This window comes from Dreissena polymorpha, chromosome 11, assembly GCF_020536995.1.
Source record: "Dreissena polymorpha isolate Duluth1 chromosome 11, UMN_Dpol_1.0, whole genome shotgun sequence".
Taxonomy (NCBI): Eukaryota; Metazoa; Mollusca; class Bivalvia; order Myida; family Dreissenidae; genus Dreissena; species Dreissena polymorpha.
Window position 1 is genome coordinate 86,013,366 of NC_068365.1, and position 16,614 is coordinate 86,029,979.

At 34.2% G+C, this 16,614-nt stretch overlaps 1 protein-coding gene across 1 annotated transcript in view; it reads right to left on the minus strand.

The window, feature by feature from the left end:
* Nucleotides 1–16,614, minus strand: part of LOC127851928 (discoidin domain-containing receptor 2-like) — a 210,409-nt gene that overhangs the window by 148,315 nt on the left and 45,480 nt on the right. The gene's annotated exons all lie outside the window — the stretch shown is intronic.

The window sequence follows — 16,614 nt, forward strand, 5'->3', positions numbered from 1 at the left end:
CCAAATACCGTTACTTAGTTTACATTTCATACTTAATTGATCGTTATTATTTTAAAGGTCAAAATGCATTTAGGTCAAAGAGGGTACTCTTACTGTATTAATACTTTGTTTGTGTGCATTTAAATTTTCAGCAGAATTATATAGTTTTTTGGTTTAAGACCATTTATTTGTATGTGGTCTATTGCATAAAAGACAGTGACAAACACAGACACTCTCAAGTCCATTTCATGGGGAAAAACAAGTACTAAAGTGGCAGTCAAAAAAAGAAGAAACTTCAAAATTGATTAAACACAATCTACAAATGCAAAGTCATCACATGGATTTCAATGTTTCTAATAAGGTGGAAAAATACTCAATAGGTAAAAGCACCACAACAAAATAATATGCAAATGATTATGCAAAGAAAGGAGAGACTTTGCATAAATTGAGCTGAAAGTTGTACACTACAGAAGATTCAAATGAACTGTAGATCAATGGTGAAGGGAGAAGAGTTTAAATAAAATTGCAGCTCCTAACTTCTTAAGTGATTTAAGTTTAAAAGAGAAAAATAACTTTTCTTCTCCAAAATATCCCTTTAATACAACAACATATAATGTGGTTAAAAATTCATCTATTATTAGAAAAAAAGTAGACAATTTCCAAATGTATCTTTGTATCATGATAAAATCTTTCTGAGCTTTTAATTTTGCAAATCTAAAATCTTTATTACAACAATAAAGTGGAATATCTGTTGTCTTCACTGAATGATTTAGTGAAAGTAAAACATTATCAGGTGCAAAACACTTCAGAGTTACAACATTATTCAAAATGCAGATTCAGCTTTACACACAGAAAAAACATTCAAAGATTGTCATTTAGTCTTAGGCTACAATCTTCAACCTTCAATCAGTGTCATGATCAAGCCTTTTGTTTTTATGTCACTGCTGCGCTTTATAAGTCCTTAGTGAAATAAATTTACTGAAATGTAACCTTTATGGCAACCAATTCATGTATTACAAGCAAAATATTAACTTTAGTGCAATGATAACATTTTTTTAAGCGTATGGATATTAGAAAGGTGGACACAGGTTTATGTAGTTACAAGAGCTCCATGGTCCCAGGTTTGAACCTCTGCAGGCAACATTCTATTCGCTTGACACTAATAACTAGGGCTTTTTTTCTTGATTTGGGGAAACTGGCCTGGCCTTCAATTTTTGAGGAAAAAATTATCTTAACAAGATATGTGTTTGTCAGAAACACTATGTCCCCATTTGTGCTCCATGAGATACACATGCATGCCAAATATCAAGTTGCTATCTTCAATATTGCAAAAGTTATTGCAAATGTTAAAGTTGTGGCAAACAAACAAACACACAAACCAACAGACAGGGCAAAAACAATATGTCCCCCACTATAGTGGTGGGGGACATAAAAACTGAGAAAGGGGAAATTAGCAAAGATTGAATTTTGGGGAAAATTGCATAATTTTAAAGAAATTCTCTATGGGGAAGGGGCCTTTAAGAGGCCCTTGCTAAAGAAGGAAAAAAATCCCTGCATATGGTAACCTTGCAGTCCACTGTGGGACAAGGCCTAATAGGCTTGAGTGTCCATCATAATATCTGTTGGGTTGCTATCCAATTGATTAAGCCTAAGTAATCGGATAAGAGCAATGAGTATTTGGCCATGGCATGTCGTTCATAACGCTAATAAGTGTTCTGGTGACGCTCATAAGTGCTCATGTGTTGATGCAGATGCATCTCCTTACAAACCCTGTAACTGTGAGAGGTGACATTGACACTGCATGTTTTGAGACAGTGCAATTACTTGTTACCTGGGAGACACTTAATAATGAGGAGAATTAACATGATGAACACTGAACATGGTCGTTTGTCATCGGGGATTTGCAGAATTTGTATGGTCTGTGTTACAAATGACACGTAAATCAGGGTTATATTTTTGTTTCTTTATGTGATATGGTTAGTGTCAGCAAATTAAATCCCTTAATTACATAATATTTTTTACTTATTGTTTGTTACAAAAGCATTTTATATCCTGAATCCTGAATATATATGCATTTTTTAAGTATAAGATTTATATGCCCATTTCATCGAACATTTTAAAGAAGGAATGCTTTCTGTTTATATTTGTCATAGATATACACTCAGAGAATCATCCTGAATTTAATTTAATTATGACCACAATTATTTATAAAGTGTTAAATGCAAAAATGTCATATCAGATAAGAATTTTGTAAGCCGATAGACCAGTTTCACACTGTCCTTGACATGCCAGCGCCTGAAGTCAGACTTCCACCTCTATCTCTCAACTATGTAGGAAATGTGCACCCTTGGAGAATGGATGTGTTGACTTAAGATACCTTGATAGTGAAAATATTTACATGTCAAACATCATTGAGTCCACACCACTGAGTTACTTTGCATAACCAAACAAAGACCTGTTTTTAAAAGCAAGACATAATTACAACCCGTCAGTTCCTGAGGTGATCACAGTTGATCATTCGGACATGGTTTATTTAATCTTCAGTACGTTTTTTTACTATTCCTCGTAACAGCAAAACATACAATTATTGTATCGTAGCCACATATTTATGGCGTCTAACTGAGTAGACAAAATGACTTTTTAGACGCTTGAGAATAATTTAAGACTGGTTATATTTTCTTCAATCTTTCTCAAAGCAATAGTGTCGCCCTCAAAAAAGGTTTGGTTTATAAAAAAAACAAAAACATTTGGAAGTGTGCCTTTAGGAGAGGTATAAACTCTGACTTTAGAGACAGATTTATGCCATAAATCATTAATGTTGTCATCAAACAAGGAAAACAAGTTAGCTAATGATAGTCATGTGTTCTCTTTTGACTGTGCTTTGATGACTGCTATTACACTATGGCTGCTGATTTTGTATATGGATGCTTTTGCTTCTGATTTTTCATCATGGCTGCTTTTGCTGCTGATTTTGCATATATGGCTGCTTTTGATGCTGATTTTGCACAAAGGGCTGCTTTTTCTGCTGATTTTTCAATATGGCTGTGTTTTCTGCTGATTTTACAATATGGCTGCTTTTCCTGCTGATTTTTCAACATGGCTGCTTTTGCTGATGATTCAACAATATGGATGCTTTTGCTGCTGATTTTTCAATATGGCAGCTTTTTCTGCTGATTTTTCAATATTGCTGCTTTTGCTGCTGATTTTTAAACATGGTTGCTTTTGCTGATGATTCAACAATATGGATGCTTTTGCTGCTGATTTTTCAATATGGCAGCTTTTTCTGCTGATTTTTCAATATGGCTGCTTTTTCTGCTGATTTTTCAATATGGCTGCTTTTGCTGCTGATTTATCAATATGGCTGCTGTTGCTGCTGATTTCACAATAGGGCTTCCTTTGTTGCTGATTTACATTATCTTCTACTTGTCATTACAACCATACCCAGACCAACCAATATTTAAATCTGCAGCCCATCTGTTTAGTTGAAACACAGTTTTTAATTACAATAATATATTTCCCAATTTAAGATTTTTTTGTATGGACAGCAGTAACTGCTACAGCCCATGTTCATTACTTCACTCTTGTTTTTATAACCTTTTTGTTACTGCAAATGAGCAAGTCAGGGGTATGTTTATGGGGATAAACATAAAATTAATGAATAAAACAAGGATGACACGTTGAATGTCAATAATTGTAGTGACATGATGAGAACAGGTGTTTGGAATAATCTGATATGTTTATAGAAAATGGGTATCTTTGTTATCATGTTCATTGTGTCCTACATTATCATTGTATTCATCAGCATCAGCAGCAGCAGCAGTGCTACCAATCCACAGCATATTTGTGTACCTTAAGAGAACCTTTTAATTGTAATGTTGCACATTTAGAATAGTTTTGATACTGTATAAAAGATCAGAGTGGAATGATGAGGTTTTTGAGGAAGCTTTCTCATCATGTTCATCATCATCAGCAGCAGCAGCAGCAGCAGCAGCAGCACTGCTGTCAATACATCAGAGAACCTTTTAATTTTATTGTTGCACATTAAAAGTTTATAGTGTAATACATCACTTTTTAAATTACAAGCAAATTAATGGTTTCAAAGCCAAGGCCATAAAAAATATTCAAAATTTCTACCCATATCAGCATCACTCTAGGACAACAGGGCTTAATGCATGTGCATAAAGTGAACAACACTTTCCGCTGTTGTGGTATTGTTTTGTTAAAAGTCTTTTCTTAAAGAAAATACACACTAGGGGGGAAATGTTGTTCCTGATTAGCCTGTGCAAACTGCATAGGCCGATCTAACACTTCATGCACATGCATTAAGCCCCATTTTCCCGGCACATAGCTCATATTGTTTTCACTTGGTGTGTAACAGTAGGGTCAACAAGCCACTAAACTGACAAGTCATTGTGTGTAACAGTAGGGTCAACAAGCCACTAAACTGACAAGTCATTGTCTATGATTCATTAAAAGGATCATAAATTTGAACTCAGATAAAACCACCAGTAACTACCCATGAATAAAGTTTTGAAATTTTCATTTTAATCGCGACCTCGACGAGACACTGAGGAGGCTTGAGAGGACGACGTGTTGCCAGTTTACATATATTAGTAGGTAATTATGCGTCCCTTTTCCTTTCATCTACCAGAAATTTATTCAATGTTATTCCTTGCCAGTCTTGCATAATATCGCACATTCACAGTATGATCAATTTTGGCACATTATCGCTATGATTTCACAACTTTAGTGCGACAGGGAGCATCAATCGTGAAAGCCTCACAAAATACTAATTTGTTCATAAAAAGCCGATGAGTGAAGTGATAGAAGTACTAAAGGCTGTCTTTCATTTTTCAAAAAGACATTTATTTCAAAATAAGTCGGATGTAAATCATAATCCTGCCCCTTTTTGTAATTCTATCGGAAAGCGGCGGTACAAAATCTTGTAATTTAGCAACAAGGACAAATAAAAGCACTACACCTCGGTGTAACGAATACATCTTTGAATGAAATTTGATGATTTATCGTTGATTTTATCTCCAATACAGTATAAATGGCAGCTTGAAAACAGCGGGATAGGTGACTTCTTGATTTTAATTTGATATATTGAAAACTGATAGTTTAAAACAGGTGAATAAAAATATCAGGCCCCCTAATCTGTGCATTTACAATTTGCAAATGACATGGTTTAGCTTTCATAATAGAGCTATTGGGGCAATATATGAATGTATAACGACAAGTAAATGAGATTTTAAATACCTGTGCAGCTACTTAAGGTCACTTGTTAAGAGAGAATTTAAATGTTTATTACTTAGATTAAGCTGCTATTATAGCATATGATTGAAAGGTATTTCAATTAACATATTGCTGAGCTCCCACCAATTTAATAGACACGAGCCGCATTATGCGAAAATGGGTCTTATGTCATATGTGTCATTTATGCATTCTGACTTAGAGACCCAGTCTGCTACAAAGTCATGAAAGGTTTTGTGGTTTCATAAGTGGACAGGGTAGCTCCTGACCAGACTGCGCAGCTACATACTGCATAAGACCCATTTTTACATTACTGACAGCTCATTGTACACAATTTTTTTCTCATTCTATGTGTGTTATGGTGTGTTTTTATTCAGACAATGTAAAGAATTGTCATTATTTTATAGTACAGGTGTTGATTTCTCAGCGAACATATTTTGTTTTGATATTGCATCAAGATGTTCATTGTAATTGAAACACTACTTAATTAAAAAAATTAACTTTGTTTTCATGCTTAGAATGCGTTTCATTGTGACACTTTATAACACGGGATTTTGGTATTGTGCATTTGTTTCATGTATCAAAGTTGCCCGATAAAAACGTACTCCCAAATTTCATTCATTTCATTTAAATGATGTTCATACAAATAAAATGTAAAATATGTTAAACTTATACCAAAAGGTGCTGAACAAATACAGGGATTTACCAGCATTTTTGCTATGGCCTACTTTCCTGTGATTACAATCACATTATTACCTGATTTAGCGGCTGATAATAATGATCCAGGTGGAAAGAGTTTAAGCTTTTATTTTATTGTGTACCAACAAACTGATATGAATTTACTGTAATAGCACATGTGTAAACTTTTATTTGCAATTGATGTATGTTATTATACACACCTGCAAGATGGGGCAATGCTGTAAACTGATAAACAGGGCTTGTCTATGAAACAGTGTATGAACAAGGATTTCATTCATTATTTAAATGTAGAGTATGTTCACATTCCCCTTTTGGTTTAATTTGGGAATTGATGAAACTGCCACATCAATTAAAAAGAATGCCAAAAATCAGTTTAAAAGAATGTCACAATTCAGTTGAAAAGTCAATGTCACTATTCCGTTAGTTGAAGAGTCAAAGTCACAATTAAGAGAATGTCAATATTCAGTTGAAGAGAATGTTGCAATTCAGTTGAAGAGAATGTCACAATTCAGTTGAAGAGAATGTCACAATTCAGTTGAAGAGAATGTCACAATTCTGTCGAAGAGAATGTCACAATTCAGTTGAAGAGAATGTCACAATTTTGTTAAAGAGAATGTCACAATTCAGTTGAAGAGCGTGCCACAATTCAGTTAAAGAGCATGCCACAAATCAGTTGAAAAGCGTGCCACAATTCAGTTGAAGAGAATGTCACAATTCAGTTATAGAGTCAATGTCACTATTCAGTTGAAGAGTCAATGTCACAATTCAGTTAAAGAGTCAATGTCACAATTCAGTTAAAGAGTCAATGTCACAATTCAGTTAAAGAGTCAATGTCACAATTCAGTTGAAAAGCGTGCCACAATTCAGTTGAAGAGTCAATGTCACAATTCAGTTGAAGAGTCAATGTCACAATTCAGTTGAAGAGTCAATGTCACAATTCAGTTGAAGAGTCAATGCCACAATTCAGTTGAAGAGTCAATTTCACAATTCAGTAAGAGAGTCAATGTCACAATTCAGTTGAAGAGTCAATGTCACAATTCAATTGAAGAGTCAATGTCACAATTCAGTTGAAGAGTCAATGTCACAATTCAATTGAAGAGTCAATGTCACAATTCAGTTGAAGAGTCAATGTCACAATTCAGTTGAAGAGTCAATGTCACAATTCAGTTAAAGAATCAATGTCTCAATTCAATTGAAGAGTCAATGTCACAATTCAGTTAAAATGAATGTTAACAATCAGTTGAAGAGTCAATGTCACAATTTAGTAAAAGAGAATGCTAAAAATCAGTTGAAGAGTCAAAGTCACAATTCAGTTGAAGAAAATGTCACAATTAAGTTGAAGAGCGTGCCACAATTCAGTTGAAGAGTCACAATGTCACAATCCAATTGAAGAGTCAATGACACAATTCAGTTGAAGAGTCAATGTCACAATTCAGTTAAAGAATCAATGTCTCAATTCAATTGAAGAGTCAATGTCACAATTCAGTTAAAATGAATGTTAACTATCAGTTGAAGGGTCAATGTCACAATTCAGTTGAAGAAAATGTCACAATTCAGTTGAAGAGATTATGTCACAATTCAGTTGAAGAAAGTACCTGACATCTGAGCCTCAAAGAACGTCCTTCCTTAGATCAAAAGAATTTAACATGTGCCTTTCAATGAATGTCAACAATGAATGTCACACTACATTTCAGAGCTACACAAACTGTTTGTGACTGCACATGACTTACAATCCAATCTTTACTGACTCCAGAGGCAGCCTCTGTATGAAGGTAGGCAACCAGAGATCAGGTATCCTAATAAAGCACCAATGATGGTCAATCTAGTCACAGGAAGGTTCCATTTACCTAATTCACTCAATAATACCTGTAAAGGCCAATTAAGCTAAACAGCCATACCTACTTAGACATTAGTTCATTCCTTCTTTATGTGCTATAACAAGAAAATGAATGTTCTCTGCTGACTACATAACAAATCGTGAGAATATAAGATCAACCTCCTCAACTTCATAACCCAGACATTTATTGTTCTTTATGTATACCTGCTTCTGTTTTTTGCGGCAAACCTATGAAAGTCACAATAACTAACCATTGTGACACTTTCATACTTGTTGTTTATAGTGGAAATGATCACTGCAACAGACCTTGGCTATGAGGTTTTTTATGCCCACTTGAAAATAAAATTGAATCATCGCTAAGACAGAATGATACACATCGTAATTACTACTGTTAAATCATTTATATTACATACTCATCAGCATGATATTTCTTGTTGTTTTTTGTTTTTAAATATTTGTTTGTGGCCATGTTAATTTTGTGGATTTCTGGTTTGGTGAAAAAAAGAAAATTTGTGTCGGTCAATTTTCAATGTGTTAGTGTTTAATTAGTGTTCAACCTACGAAATCAATCAAACTTAATGTCCCAAACAGAAAACTGATTTTACAGAATTTTTAGCATCATGCATTATTAAAACAAACATTAAACAAAACTATTTTCTGATAAGAAACCTTTTAATGGTTTCACAAATGTTATTGAACACATTTTTACAAAATAAAGCCACATGTAATGTAAACTAGCATAATAGTTACACATGATATGTTATTTTATAAATAAATCCACCAATTGAATAAACATTTATGTATGCGTGAATTACATAATTTGGATTTTAATGTCTCATGCCTACGGTAATTCAGTCTTAATTTTGTTTTAAAATTGAACATAATTTTTCGTAAGGACCCTAAATTCTTCACTCCTTCCACTGATGTAATAGAGGAAACTTAATCCCTGACCAATAATAATGTTTTCACAGTTGATCCTTTTTGAATGGAAATGAATTAGTGCACACATCAATTCCAATGCAATTCATCCCTGCACTTAAATGTGAACAAATTAACAAGGGCTGTTTGTAAAACATGCATGCCCCCCATATGGGCTGTCAGTTGTAGTGGCAGCCATTGTGTGAATACGTTTTTTGTCACTGTGACCTTGACCTTTGACCTAGTGACCTGAAAATCAATAGGGGTCATCTGCGAGTCATGATCAATGTATCTATGAAGTGTCATGATCTTAGGCAAAAGCGTTCTTGAGTTATCATCCGGAAACCAATTTACTGTTCGGGTCACCTTGACCTTGACCTTTGACCTAGTGACCTGAAAATCAATATGGGTCATCTGCGAGTCAAGATCAATGTACCTATGAAGTTTCGTGATCCTAGGCGTAAGCGTTCTTGAGTTATCATCCTGAAACCATTTAACTATTTCGGGTCACCATGACCTTGACCTTTGACCTAGTGACCTCAAAATCAATCGGGGTCATCTGCCAGTCATGATCAATCTACCTATGAAGTTTCATGATCCTAGGCGTATGCGTTCTTGAGTTATCATCCGAAAACCATTTTATTATTTTGGGTCACCATGACCTTGACCTTTGACCTAGTGACCTCAAAATCAATAGGGGTCATCTGCGAGTAATGATCTATCTACCTATCAAGTTTCATGATCCTAGGCGTATGCGTTCTTGAGTTATCATCCGAAAAACCATTTTACTATTTTGGGTCAGCGTGACCTTGACCTTTGACCTAGCTACCTCAAAATCAATAGGGGTCATCTGCGAGTCATGATCTATCTACCTATGAAGTTTCATGATCCTAGGCATATGCGTTCTTGAGTTATCTACCGGAAACCAATTTACTATTTCGGGTCACCGTGACCTTGACCTTTGACCTAGTGACCTCAAAATCAATAGGGGTCATCTGCGAGTCATGATCAATCTACCTATGAAGTTGAATGATCCTAGGCGTATGCGTTTTTAAGTTATCATCCCGAAACCATTTTACTATTTTGGGTCACCGTGACCTTGACCTTTGACCTAGTGACCTCAAAATCAATAGGGGTCATCTGCGAGTCATGATCTATCTACCTATGAAGTTTCATGATCCTAGGCCTAAGCGTTCTTGAGTTATCATCCGGAAACCACCTGGTGGACGGACCAACAGACCGACAGACCGACCGACATGTGCAAAGCAATATACCCCCTCTTCTTCGAAGGGGGGCATAATTATGTCCACAGATTGTGATTAAAGTGCTTCTTATTGTTAACATCCTGTTTGCAACTGTAAATACTTAGATGGCATGAACAGTGTGAAATGTAACACCATAATTCAACATAAATGTCATCAAATGTCTATATTGCTTGCATTGCTTTTTTTGCATTGTCATCTTCTTCTACGTCTTTGTTTTTCTTCTTTGAAGTAGGGGTATATTTACTGAGCATGGATAATAAATTATAAGCAAAAAGAGCATTGATGTGCCAGTCATACTGTTTTATTGAATGAATTTTATTTATAATACAAAGTTTTCTTGGAAAACGTCAGGCTGAAATAAATATTCCACGCAGACTTATGTCTCCAATGACGATTCTATCGAATTCTTATCGACATCAGACATTACTTTTGTTCCAGACGGATACGTTTTTCGATCCTCTGTCATTTAATTCAGCATTATAATAGCTAGATTTGTCAATCACACCGCATTTCCCTGTAACCAGAGGCAGGCTTTGAATTCCAATTCTGTCCTCATGGTTACAAAAGACCTCATGGCTACAAATGCATCATTTTAGACACAACAATAGAGGTTTTAAACAGAACAGAAAATACTTTGTGTTCAAATACTGTTTTTGTAATATACAGTCTAGAAATGTACAGTCTAGAATGAAAAAAAAGGCAAACATTCTGCTAAAACACGTCCCAGCCAAAACCCCTTTCCTAATACCCTCATCTACTTATTTGGATCATCTAACTGCGAAAGTCTGCATAGGATCCACAAAGTAGTTAAAGAGAAGTTGAAAACACAAGCTGCTGGGCATTATATAGTGGACAAACAAACAAAGGGCAATATTATTCTGTAAAAACTCACCCCCAGCAAAAATTTACAATTATCTATACAATAAGGTTGTTCAACAGTGAATATTGTAGCAAGATCCACCCAGGAATTAAAAAGGATTTCAATACACAAGCTTATTAAGTAAGTACAGATGGACACATTGACAAATGCATACGGACAGATGAACAAGTACAGACTAACACATGGACAAGTGCATACGGACAGATGGACAAGTACAGATGAACACATGGACAAGTGCACACTGACAGATGGACAAGTACAGACCGACACATGCACACGTGCAATGCTCAAATTAGCCACCCACTCTAAGGATACATTAACAAACTTGGATGAACATAAAAGCCAATGTAACAATGACAAATTAAATAATTGGATTTTTAGAAAAAGAATGACATAATGTTTGAATATTTTGATACAAAAGTTTAAATTGGTTACTGAATAAAACACTGATAACTGCCTGCTTTTGACGAACTTTTAATGCTACAATTCATTAATAATTGTTAATGAATAATGTTTTGCAATTGTAATTAATCTTTCAAAAAAAAGAACGTGTCACGCTCACGCTTGTTAACGTGTACATGTAATTAATAAAATGAAATATATAGATGTGACAAAAAGTACACCTGTACAATTATGTAAAATTATGTACAACTGCAAAGTGTTTCATGTCAACTAATTTTTCAAGTGGCAAAATTAAGACTTTAAGATTTATAATATTCTCATTATGAATAATTTCGCCACCTGGAGGCAAAGTTGAGTCAAAGAATAATGGTGGTGTTGTTTTTTCAAACATGTTCATATGAATTTTCATTGAATTACTAAAAGTGAATAAATGTACTTCTTTTAAATTTCAATTATAATAGCTGATATTTTGTAAGATCTTTTACAGTAAATAGTTAAAAACAATAACAGGATGTTTATACAATACTCAATTTTCTTTTCTATTTTTTTTTAATTCAAATGAAATGTTCAACAAAAATGCCTTCAAAAATACTTTGAACAGAAAGAGATGTTTCTCTCTGTAAAATTGCTCATATGTTTCCAAATAATACATAGATAAATATCTATATTTGTCATAGCTTTTGTTGAGTTATACATGAGAATTGAAGATCGCTTGTGGGTTTAAATTACATCAGAAAAGAAAACTGATTAGATGTCTAAGACAACAATGTCATGAACCATACCCTCCAATAAAACACATCTGAATAGTCAATGAATAGAAATCTTGCAATTTTCCACATCATCTAAATTCTATAAATGCCCACTAACTTGGAAATAAATTGACAAATTCTAGACACTTCCTTTTGGTTTTGCACGTCAATCCATGCAGCATCTTTATTAATAATCTTGCAACATAACCAGACAGTTAATATGATTTATTGTCCATAAAACACGACTTCCGATGATTTCCCTGCACTGACAGTTAATCATTTCAGATGCAAATACATTTTGATAATACTTGCGCTCAAGACATTTGGCAGCAATTTCTCCTGTTTACATTTGTATGTGTTATCATAAATATGGGCAATACAGTGCAGACCAGCTTAAAATACAGATATGTTTCAATATTTTTTGTCAATATGTTTTTTCTTATAATCTTTTTAAGAACAAATTCAGAACACCAGCAACTAAACATGGATCCGTTGACTAATGTCCCAAGACCAGACATCTGATACTCTTAAAAACTGCTTTCATTTCATGATTATCTCTTACATACTGGGCGTGCATCAAATGAATCATTATAAATCCCATCAACTGCATTTTCACAAAAAAAGATTCAATTTTGAACAGCATGGTCAATATTTACTCTTGGAAATGACAAAGTTGCTACATTTGCACAGTGATTACAGCAGAGGCATCTGACCTTCAAACCCTTTGATTTAGCTTCCAAACGGGGGTTTAGATTAAATTTTGTTTCATTTAATCTATTTGCTGCGCGTCTTGTTTAAATAACCATTCATTTCTCTCTCAATACCCATGGCAATTAACGAAAAGCCTTACATTAAGCATCTGTTGTTTATTTTGACTCATATTTCAAATTAGTGTTGCAATTTTCTCAATTTTCTACCAAAATCACATGTGATTGTACTCTGCGATTTAAAAGAGTCTAAGAAATCTTTTGCCACTTCATTTGCCTGTAATGAGATGAACAAAGTATTAAATTACGAGGAAGTGTGGAAGACGGTTTCCAGCCCCAAGACCATTCCTTTCAAGCAGTTATTATTGATCTCCATGCAGGCCCTTTTTAACATTTCTTAGACCTTTGCATCTCCCCTTTTCATTCTTCTCCTCCATATCAGGCTATAATAGCAAAACCCAATTTTCTTCACTCTGATTTTACAGCATGTCTCCTACATGCTTATTACTGAACTGCAATTATTCGCTATTGATTTCTGTACAGCGTGATACTTTACGCCTTTTTGACAATCCATTCCAGCCACTTCCTGTTACATGCATGCAAATGTTGTGATTACTCAAGACGAATGAAAACAATTATTTACCAATTTTCAACCAGAGTTGAGCGAACATGTCATTCAAACATCATCAGTTAGTGTTGAAGTATTGAAACATTTTTTGCTGTTTATGTTACAGAAGTTTGTGAAATTTTTAAGCACTAAAATTTACTGAATAAAGAAATAAGTTTCAAGTTGTCGTTGTCAAGAACTACGATAGGAATATTATTGTTTGGACTAAATGGTTGTAACATAGTAGCCTTCTAAACTCACTTTTTTATGACAAAACCTTAAATGTTGTTTTCTGATTATTATTTTTTATATTTCAGGATAATCTCAAAGAATCAAGAAGATTATTAAAAAGTTCAAAAACAGAATGGAATCACTTTGATTATGTTGCGCAATCATCTAGACAAGGCCCACTTAAATGCCAGAGTGACAAACTAACAAATACATTCTGACAATAAAAAGAATGGAAGTTACAGCTGAAATTCATGCAATTAAAACATTGAAGCTTCTGAAGAGATTGTCAAAACAATGTTTCCTCCATTAATAAGATTTTGAAGATAACAATATGCTCCACCAACAAATTTGTCCCTTGGCCTGACTTTAAACATGTGAGGGCTGCCAGAACGAGGTCTTTGAACTGACTGCTTGGGCAACATATAATTTGGTCAGAAAACAGGCTTGGCGAAATTGCCGGTCAATCGGTCCTGACCGGCAAATTTTCATTTGGTCCGGCAGGTTTAACCAGAATGTCGGTCCTTGTGACCAGCAAAATAAATGTGCAAAGAATGCAAACATATCATATTTTTTCAAAGTTGAAAATTCGAAGAGCAAACCCTTTACTACAGTCTACATCATGAAAATGAAATCGCTCATTGTGTTGATGTTTGCAATAAGTTTGTTACGTACAATTAGCAAATCCAACTGGTTACACAACACCTACTTCAAACTCGCAAAATCGGCAACTGCTTTCGCACATTTTAATCCCTTTTGTTAAAACATCGCAGTCTACACAGGGTCAGTAAAACCGCTAAGCGTGTTTTCACAACACTCACACATTCTTCGCGATATCATTCTATTAAAATTTACCACGAAACATTTAACAGAAATTTAATACACGCACGCTTTCCATGTGTTTGACGTGACGTTGTACATGTAGGGAATAATTTGCGCGCGCTTTTCTGGAGAGAAAGGATTAAAACACACTGTACATTTGCAGTTTATTTGAAGAATGTGATAACGTCGAGTAAAAATTAAATTGGGAAGAGTGTTTCGGAATACAAATTTAATTATGCGCATTTGAGAATTCAACAAAACACGGAATATGGACCAGTTTCTAGGACGCTCATACTTCGGTACGATGCGTTTTTTTCCGATTTTTCTGAGAAAAAAAGGGTTTATCTTAATGTACATAGTTGTGTTGTTGTTTTTTTTCGGTCCGGCTAAATTTTCTCCGGACCGGCACATTTTCTGAAATGCCTGTCCGGATGACCGGCAGTTTTTTTCCAATTTCGCCAAGCCTGAGAAAATTGTACAGATTCTGGAGATACTGAAATTGGTACCTTTGTTTCTTTTCTTTTTTCACCCAACGTACAATTTTAGGAAATTATTAGGGATTATCAAAATGTTTAGTCTATAATTCAATTAAATTAGAATATCACAATAAAAGTGAAGACTTAATAATTGTATTGAATGAAAGCTGGATGCGTTAACAGTTGGCTGACGTTAATTAAATCAGTCTGTTGGTGCCAGTAGAAACAAGGAAAACCTTTCGGGAACAAACTCCTATTTATTTCTCATCGATGGTATATATATTTATATCTTCATGAAATTATCAACATTATTTATTACCATTCTCTTTAAAGGGATCTTTTCACGCTTTGGTAAATTGACAAAATTGAAAAAAGTTGTTTCAGATTCGTAATTTTTCGTTTTAGTTATGATATTTGTGAGGAAACAGTAATACTGAACATTAACCATGCTCTAATATAGCCATTATATGCATCTTTTGACGATTTTAAAACCTAAAAATTATCAAGCGTTGCAACGCGAAACGATTGAATAATTTGGAGAGTTCTGTTTTTGTCGTTAAATTTTGTGAAACTACGAAGATTGCTTATATAAGGTATAAAATACGCGTAGAATGTGTACTCGGCGGAATAGCTCAGTAGGCTAGAGCATTTTTACTTCAGGACTCTGGCAGGACTCCAGGGGTCACTGGTTTGAAACCTGCTCCGGGCAATGTTCTTTTCCTTTTTTAAATTTTTTTCTTGATTTTTTACTGGAGCTTTTACGATCTAATGTTTACATTTATCAATATAAAGCATTTAATGAATAAGTTAAAAAAATGCCAAAATCTGTGAAAAGGCCCCTTTAAATCAGTAAATAAGTGGAATGAAATATGAACATCTCCAACTAGCTTTCAGTACAAAGTATGGGAATATCGGCATGGCTTATCAGCATGATACGTCTTCTCAAAGCATTCATTATATAACTTTACATGTTTACTTTCAGTATTAATCATGAAAAATATATTTCCTAGGCACCTCAGAGACCTGACTGTCATCTTATTTTTTTTTGGATGAGACAAACATTTCAAGGAAAGTAAATAATTATAATGCTAAATCTTGGAGGTTAACTTTATGGAATTATTGGGTTATATTGGATATTTGAATAAGTTGATAGGTAAATTATTTATAATTCATTTTAATCACTTCCCAATTGTGTGGAGGACTATAACTTCATTGCAAAGTACTGTAAAATCATTATAATTAGTGCGACATTAATTCTCTTTGATTTTGTGGGTTGACACAATTTTTTACAAATTTTGACACCTCAGAAAATGACAGACGCAAATTCCTTTTTTTTCAAAAAAGAAATCCACCAATGTACGTTTCCACAAAATAGTCTTTTTTTTAAGCCACAAAATTTCCTTTCAAGGGAATTATAAATGATTTTACAGTAGTATCTTTTGGATGAGCTGCAGGTGCCATTTCCCAAATGAGATCTAAGAACCAGACTATCTGGTGTCATTCCGAAGTTTTCAATTTCATTTGTATCCTCCAAGGAGAATTTCGTAAAAATTAACAAATGCCCTTTTTCAGGAATTTTTAAAAAGACCAATATCCATATTCTCAGCCTGAAATTATCCAATAGGGAAACAAATCAAGCATATATTTTTTTACTATCCCACAATTCCATTGGGAAAGAACTACTTGATTAGGAAAAGTTGGTTCAGGATACAAAACACTCACTCACTTGCAATAAAATATTCATTGCTGGGGAAGAAACCTGGGTTTATTATTCCTTTTCACAGTTCAAAAA